This window comes from Glycine max, chromosome 11 (assembly GCF_000004515.6).
Source record: "Glycine max cultivar Williams 82 chromosome 11, Glycine_max_v4.0, whole genome shotgun sequence".
Taxonomy (NCBI): Eukaryota; Viridiplantae; Streptophyta; class Magnoliopsida; order Fabales; family Fabaceae; genus Glycine; species Glycine max.
In genome coordinates, this window is record NC_038247.2 from 12,262,940 (window position 1) to 12,272,147 (window position 9,208).

Sequence of the window (9,208 nt, forward strand, 5' to 3'; positions counted from 1 at the left end):
TCCACTACATAAGCAAAATACATATTTTTCGCAACGTGAGCCATGAACTTGGGGAGTCGCCACCAATGTTTATTTAAGGAAAACTTCGGGAAAACCAAAAAAAAGATAAGGAATGGTATACGGTTTAAGAAAAAGGATTCGGGAGTCGTTTACGCACGATGAAGGCGTGTCGGTCATGAAGACGACAACCTTTAATTGAGTGTGCAAAAAATAAAGTGACTTTTAATTATTTATCTTCCCTTGAAAACATGAATTATATTTTTGTTATATTATTTTTCATTTAGAAAAAGAAATCAATTTTTTTAAAAAAAAGGATTTTATTTTTTTAGTTTTTTTGGGCCGACAAGGGATTTGCCTTTGCTCCTATGTATCCCTAGATGCAATGAGGAAATCAAACTTATGTAGTTCTTTGTAGAAAAAAATGTTTGTGTTGGGTTAATTTTTTTTTTTTTTGAAAGATTTCGGTTTTATAGTAAATTTTATGAAGTCAAGCAAGTTGAAGACTCATCATGGCATTCACAAAATTTACTCACTTTATTAAAACACTGCCAAGCAAGTCGGAGACCCATCATGGAGAGCGTGTAACATGAAAAAGAAGAATTGAGTGATCATTTATTTGAGAATGTTACCATTTAAAGAAAAGATTTTAGTTTAATGGTAAATTTTGGAACTCAAGCAAGTTGGAGACCTAGCATGTCATCCACAAAATTTACTCACACGTTATTGAAATGCCACCAAGCAAGTTGGAGACCCAGCATGGAGTGCACATAGTGTAAGCGTGTACTAAAGAATGCTAATGCAGATTTGTAAAAATAAATAAATAATTGACATAGTGCTACCAAATCATATAAATAGAATGAGAATAGAAAGGGATAGAATAAAAGTGAGGAGTACACTTAGTAATTAAGGATGTGTGATTGAAACGGGGGGAAAATAAGATGCATAACGAGATATTTACAATGCATTATTAATTAAACTAACTAGCTAGGCAATGATAAAAAAAGAAAATCACATTGAAGAATAAACTATAGAGACAACAAAGAAATACAATATACTAAAGAGCTATTCACTAATATGTATAATTATTTATTTTCTATTTTTACCTTCTTTTTTTCTTTGTTTTATTTTTTTGTCAAAGTCAAAGGGTTGACTTGGACTTAGTCAACACTAAAGGAGTGCCAACATGGTGGGCATAGTCACCATCCTAAGTGGCGGGGGTGCACATATAAAGAAGGGGTGTAACTATCAGTTTTATTTTGTTTCAGACTTCAAAAAAAGGGTTGGGCCCAAAATGAAAAAAATGTGTGTTAAAAAAATAGGTGTGAATAGTTAAGTTTATTTTATTCCAGACTTTGCAAAAATAGGCTAGGCCCAAATCAAAAAGGTGCGTGTATGAAAAAACATAGTGTGAATAACGTTTCCATCTTATTACAGACTTCGCAAAAAATAAGCTAGGCCCAAAACGAAAAAAGGGTGCATGTAATAAAAACGTGGTGTAAACAACAATTGTTGTTGTGTTGTTGTTGTAATTGTTGTTGTTGTTGTTTTTTAGGTTTGCATTGGAACTAGGTTAGGACGCAATATGAGAAGCCACCACGGAGGGTGGCGCGCCTCCCTGGTGCCACTGGTGCATGGTACTGCGACGAGAGGCCACCATAGCAGCGGCGGTGGCACGGAAGAGGCACCACAATGGTGGCGCGAGCTTCATCGGAAAACTAAAGAGGGAAGATACGGAATGCAAAAAAAACCAAGAAAAAAGACAGCATCATCATGAGCAGACCTCGTCGGCGACCATGAAGCTCACCGGCAAGACGAACGACAAAGCTACAAGCAAAAATAAGAGAGAGAAAAAAAAGAAAAAGAAGAGAAGGACGTAGAAGAAGAAGAGAGGAAGGAGAAGAAAAGCATGATAGAGAATGAGGGAATGAGGGGATTACCTTGAGACCCCTCTCCTTTCTCTGACAGAATTGTCAAATGGCGCCATCGAATTGGTCTGTTTTCTACTCTTGGGACTCGTGCCTCCTCTGTGCATTAATTTCTAAAGACCTTCATTTTTCGCTTTTTATGCACTGTTATTCTCTTCTTGACCTAATGGGCTCTCTTTGAGAGCCGAATAGGTCACACAATTAGTTTTTTATTTATTTATTTTACTTAGTGTTCTCTTTTTTTTTTTCTTTCTTTCTTTTCTATTTCATTTTTTTTCTTTTTCATTTTTTTCCCTTTTTTTGTTTTTTGTTTTTTTCTTTCATTTTTTCCGTCTTCTTTATTTCCTTTTTTTCTCGTTTTTTTTATTATGTTTTCTTTCTTTTTTGTTTTTTGTTTTTCTTTTTTCGTTTTGTTTTTTTCTTTTTTTTTGTTTTATTTCTTTCTCTTTTTTTCATTTTTTCACAATTCTTTGTTTTTTTTTCTTTTCTTCTTCTTTTTCTCTTTTTCATTTTTGTTTTATTTTTTCTTTTTTGTTTTTTTGTTGTTTTTTTAGCAAGGGGTCTGAAGAGAATTAGACAATATCAGTAGAAAGCTATTGTATTCAACTAATATGTATAAGGAATTAACTAGAAGACTACAACATAAGTGATGGAAACATCCCTATCTATTGTGAAAACAAGATTGCAATAAGTATTTCTAAAAAACCCTACCTTGCATTCACAAGCCAAGCCTATAAAGATTAAACATCATTTTCTTAAAGACTATGTTCAGAAGGGAACAATGGAACTACAGTTTGTACCCACTAATGGTTAGCTTGCTGACATTTTTACAAAATCTCTTACTGAAGAAAAGTTGATTTTGTTAAGGGATCAACTTGGAATGGACTTTGTAAAGGACTGATTAATGTTTGAATGCTTGACAAGTTACATTCTGTATCTAGAGGACATGTCGTCCAATGGCCATACATACATACATGCATGACTAGACGACTAACGAGTGGACAAAGGATATCTTCAAAACTCCACACCTTATTAAAATGTTGCATTTTTTACTACTGAGTTATCCTTGAGTAACAAACCTCTTAATTACTTTTTAAAAGCCTAGAAAAACAACCCACATTTCTTTATAAACCCCTTCAAATCAAGGCAACAGTCTATCCTCATCATCTTTGCAATCTTTCAAGAATCTCCAAGATTTCTCTCAAGAAAAACTTACAAAAACCCTAATCTTCTTCTCCAATCACCATGACAAGCTCTAGAGAAAACACTGCTCTTGCCATGTTCATCATCACCACAGACGCCACCAACATCTACACTCAAGAAGAGCTCACTATTCTCATTGAACACTTCTTCGACATTGAAATGTTGGAAGGACTTGACCTTAACACACAACACACTAATGCTCTATGGCATCTATGGTTACCTCAACGATCCACAATTGATATACCTAGAACTCATCAAGATGTTCTAGGGGAATGTTAACCTCAAGGACTAGAAGACCATTGTGTCCAAGGTTTTTGGCAAAGAAGTAGTGTTGTCCATGGATTCTATTGCATAAGTCGTAGGGTGCATCAGGGAATGAAACACATACCAAGACGATTGGGAGAAGCCCTATAAGAGTCATGTTCCAAAAGCTCTCTATTGGAGGAATCTCAAGGAGACAGATGGGAAGAAGAAGGTTCAATAATACCTTCTATGTGATATAGCCAACGTTTGGTCCAACATCACTCATAAGAGCTTTATGCACAAAGTAGGTTTAAAAGACTTTGTGTCTGACCTATAGAAATTTGTGCTCTTTCATCTAATGAATGACATCCCCTTTGACCTTTCACACACAATCTACATCAACATTCCGAGGAACATGAAGACTCTGAGAGGAGTGGACGACATCTACTATGTTGCCATCATCAACAAACTCCTCTACAAATACTAAGTCTTCCTCGTCTTCGAATGAATGGATGAGGACACCAAGTAGTCCATCATCAACAAATGTACCTTTATCGCCAAACAACAACACTTCAGTGTTATCAACCTAAAGGACATAAAGGTAGACATCAGGAGGAACAAGCCTATTCCTCGAGGTTGTTAAGAAGCAAAAGAAGTTGGCCGAAACTATTGCTAAGAAGACTTCTGATTTGTTGTTATTCATACTGCAATTATTCGTATATATACATGCCATATCCATTGATCAAAATTTATATAGTTTATCATCATAAAAAATGGGGAGATTATTAGACACTGGACGATCCATCACTAGATGATCTAGACATCTCATAAGGTTTTGATGAAAACAAATATATAAATTTGTGTTAACCAAGTTGTTGCATGTAAGTCAACAGGTTTGATGACTGGAAACAATACCAGGTGGACTTATCTATTAGTGGATACCTTATCTTTAGAAGTAGGAAGTACTCGTCCAGTCCATCCAAATACCTATTGGGATATGAACGCTTATCTTAATTTATCATTTTATTCTAGTTTATGTGATTTTGTTTAAAAGGACTATATCTGTGAATCTATCTTATATTTTCTTTTATATGTCTAATGTCCATATTGAGCTATGAATGACAGGTATGGAAATAAGATAAAGTTGCTCAACGGTCATATTATTCAATCCTAAAGATGCTTTTCACAATTATGAGTATCCCTATAAATACGACATCAAGACTTAAAGGAAAAGGAAGAACACTTACAAAAAAAACAAGAGTCATGAATCAAGAAAACTAAGAGAAAAGAAAACCATCCGTAAAGAAATACAATTAGCTTAATAGAGTCATTCTTTGTAATATACAAAGTACTTCTAAGAGATTAGAACTTCACTATAAATTCACTCGTTGAGTGTTGAAAAGAATCTTTGATTCTATACCAAACTTCTATTTGCAAAAGCCAGGAGTGGCTTGTGACAAAATAATATAAGGGTGTTCTTAGATTTAAAGGGAGTCTAAAGGTTATGTCAATGACCTTGAGAATACTTGTAAGTCAGAAGTGATAGGAAAGAATACTTGTTGTATGATAGTTTGATTAGTGGAATCCTTTACTGGTTGGTAAAGGAGAATTGAACATAGCTCAGGTTCAGTGAATTAGTATAAAACTGAGTATTTTTACTGCTCTTTTTTATCTTGTCAAAGTATTTTAAAGATCATTATTGACACATTATTGAACAAAAGTTTTTCACTGAAAATAAGTTTTGCGTATCATTGGACGACAATCCACCAATGCTCAAGCAAACTTATATTTGTCATTGGATGAGATTTTTTAACAACTAGCTTATTTAGTAAAACATCTTCCATTCGAAAAGTTTGTATATTTTATCTAACACACTATTCAGCCCCCCTTCTAGTGTGATTTATTGTATTTCACTTTAGAATCTTCACATTCAACTCTTTTTCTGCAAACTCTTTCCCTAGACCATTTAGGTGATTCACTATGTGAGTGAACCTCTTTTGAACATCTTTTATGATTTCTCCTTATTGCATCTAGAAAGCTTCTTACTCTTGAATGAGAGTATTATTCCTTGTTTTTCTAACTATTGGAGTACCTTCATGAGTTACTTGAATAAGATCTCACATTTCCTTTGTCGTAGCACATGTTGATACCCTAAAAAATTCATCACAATTCAAGGATGAGTGAATGATGTTCATAGCTTTAGAATCATATTCAACTCTTTTTACTTCTTCTTGAGACCATGATTCATAGGTTTTTTTTTATAGTTTTGTTTTCAACAACTTGGGTTAGAATTGTATAACCATTTACCATTGCATTCCAAATACCTCTATTAACAAATTTCATAAAAAAATTCATTCAAAATTTCCAAAAGGGATAGTTCATGCCACAAAAGAGTGGAGGTTTGTTAATGGACACACCTTCCGCAAATGGTAATTGATTGCCAACCATATTCAAAACTTTTGATAAAATCTTTATTAATTTTCAAGACCTTAGCTCTAGTTACCAATTTTTAGGTTAACCGAGAATCTAGAAGGGAAGGTTGAATATATTCTTTCAAAATCTTTACCACTTTGTTTAATAATCCAATTAAAACAACCTCTTTTAACCTATCAAAGTTTTCTCAAAAGATTGTCACAAAATTTTTATCACAACAAGAAAACAATGATAATAAGATCATATGAACAATAAAGTTTTTATGGCTCTTTAACACTAATTTCATTTCCAAGATTGAATGACAAAGCTAAAGTTAGAGAAAGAGAATTATACACAAAATTTATACTGGTTCAGCCCTTAAAAGGACTTACATCCAGTTGTTCTAAGACCTTAGAACTTCCACTAATAGAGAATTAAGTACAAATACTATGCACATGCAATTTTTTATATTATACTCTTCCCTTGAATTCTACAGGAGAAAGAACATGAGTTGAAACCCTATAAACTCACAAAACTCCTGGTAACCCTAACCAAGAAGGAAATTCAGAATTGAAACAAATATACCTTGATGTGTAGATTACAACATCTCCAAGCTCTTCTCCCAAGAAAGATCAAATCATGATGAACAATGAATGAATCTTAATCAGCTTGAATCTCCAAAAAAATGCAGCAACATTTCTCTCTTGAAGTATTTTTCTCAAAGTTAAAAACGTATCAAGAGTCACTAATAAAAAAACATAAGAGTGTATTTATTATTTTGACAAAAAAACTGATTTAATTGATTGTGAAATATGGTAATCAATTAATTCGTCAAAATTCCTCTTTGTTCTGCATTTCCAAACACTTGGTAATCAATTATAGAATATGGTAATCAATTATCTCATTTCAAATAGAGAGCTTCTCATGCTTTTGTACTTTCTGGAATAATCAATTATCAATTGTGGTAATCGACTATTTCAATAAACAAAGAGCTCTTTAAGTTTCAAACATTATTGTAATCGATTATCTTAAGCTATAGGGTCTTTCTTCTTCTAAAATTAGCTTCTGTAATCGATTACAAAACTGGTAATCGATTAGTTTGTCACTTCTTGCCATATTTCAAGTAGAAGAGAGTTTTGATGTTTGTTCTAACACTTTGTAATTCATTCCAAAACCTTGTAATGGATTACATTGTTTTGAACTCATTGCTTCTACGAAACTTAGAGATTAATCCATTTTTTGATATATTCGATTCACACTGAGCATGGATATAAGCAAACTTAAACAATATCAAACATCACGCCTAGACTAAAACATTCAATACAAATGCCACATCTATAAAACTTGTTTGGCATTGTAAAATCATTAAACCAAAACTAAGACCAAAAGACAAGTCTTTGAGGCTTCAAGCTTTGATCCAACATTAAATGTTGTATCAGATGATGGCTTAAGCTTGTTATCATTTGATTCTTCAAACACAGATTTGCACAACATAATATGATAATGCAAATAGATGCAGTTTTTAACATTTGTATTGATTTGCATCTAATCAAAATAATCAGGAGTCCTGATTTGTTTTAAGACATAAATGTCTTTTGACTTGACAACACATTAAGAAACAACAAATATACAGAGTCAATGCACATGCATCATCCACCTTCAACACACAAAATCATTTTCCTCAAGCACCAAATAGACAATAACATTATATGTAGGTTGACCCCATGGAAAACCATAAAAAAGTTCCCCAACTCCCCAATTGGTCTCCACACACACATAAATAAGACAGATGAACAAAAACACCACATGACCTCCTCATAACTCATGAAATAGAAAGCCACTTCACAACAAAAAAGGAGCCATTTCTCTTACCTTTAGTCGCGTACACTCCCTAATGTCAAGCCACCACTACTAAAAAAATGAGTTTTAACATTGTCTTATTAACATCGGTTATTTGAAAACTGATGTCATTAAGTACTTACAACATCGATTTTCAAATAACCGATGTTAAAATCACACTAAATTCAGTTTTAACACTAGTTATTTGAAAACCGATGTTGTAAGTGCTTAACAACATCGGTTTTCAAATAACCGATGTTAAAACTTAATTATTTTAACATCGGTTATTTGAAAAACCGATGTCGTAATATTAAATTTAACGTAATAAAAATATAAACACACCAGACCCTCATCTTTTGGCTCAACTTTATTCGAGTTTTGCCGAGGGAGCAACTCCCCTTTTCACCTTGAATTGGTCAAAATACGCAGAATTTCTTACTTTTCGTGGAGGATTAGATCCAGTAACTGGAGGCCTATGGCTGACCGATATTATACACCATCATTTAGCTATTGCAATTCTTTTCTTGATAGCGGGTCACATGTATAGGACTAACTGGGGTATTGGTCACAGTATAAAAGACATTTTAGAGGCACATAAAGGTCCATTTATGGGCCAGGGTCATAAAGGTCTATATGAGATCCTAACAACGTCATGGCATGCTCAATTATCTATTAACCTAGTTATGTTAGGTTCTTTGACCATTATTGTAGCTCACCAATAAATCGTGTTAGGTCAGTTTTTACATGTGTCCCCTCTTTTTCTCAATTTTGTTTTCCCTCTCCTCCTCCCAAAACCCTATCTTTTTCTCGCATACCACCAAATCTATTTTAGAAAAATGACGATCTCAGACTCATTTACCGTTGGATCGTCGTGAAATTTAAGTAACAAGTTCAAAACTCAATTCTGAGCATTCTCACCATAGGGAATCACTAAAAGATGTTAGAGCTGAGAGAAATAAACTTTGTATCATAGCCTTTTCTTTTCCCGCAGAAACTCAAAACCATCCCAATAAAACTACGATCTCGATTTTGTTAACCGTTGGATTTTTGTGAAATTTTTATATGTGGTTCGTGGTTCAATTCCGCACACCTCCACCGTTGGGATTTGTGATATAAGTTTTTCTAGAAAGAGAAAAAGGAATCGCACGAAGATAATACAAATGGAGGTTTTAATCCCTTCTCCTTCTCTCTAATGTTTGGGAACCCTAACAGAGCAACCGGATGAGGAGCTTTAGAGAGCACCAAAAATGCCACAATTGATGATGGAGAACGCTTGAGCGACTATATTGAGGTAAGGAATGAGTTTTTCACAATTGGGGATTAGTGAGAACATGTTTAGGATCCTTAGAGTATCAATTAGAATGAGTTTTTGGGTGTTTCCGCAATTTTTTATTTTATCCTTATAATTATAACTGAATTATATATGTTTGATGAACCTGTTGATGTTCCAATCAGAAATTGCTGTGAAATTGATATGCTATTGTGTTGAGTGTGAACCCTATCAATTGAGCCTTTTTCTAATTAGCGTGAATTGATGAAATTAAGTAAGTACAGATCTAGCGTAAGATGGAGTGAGATATTAATTT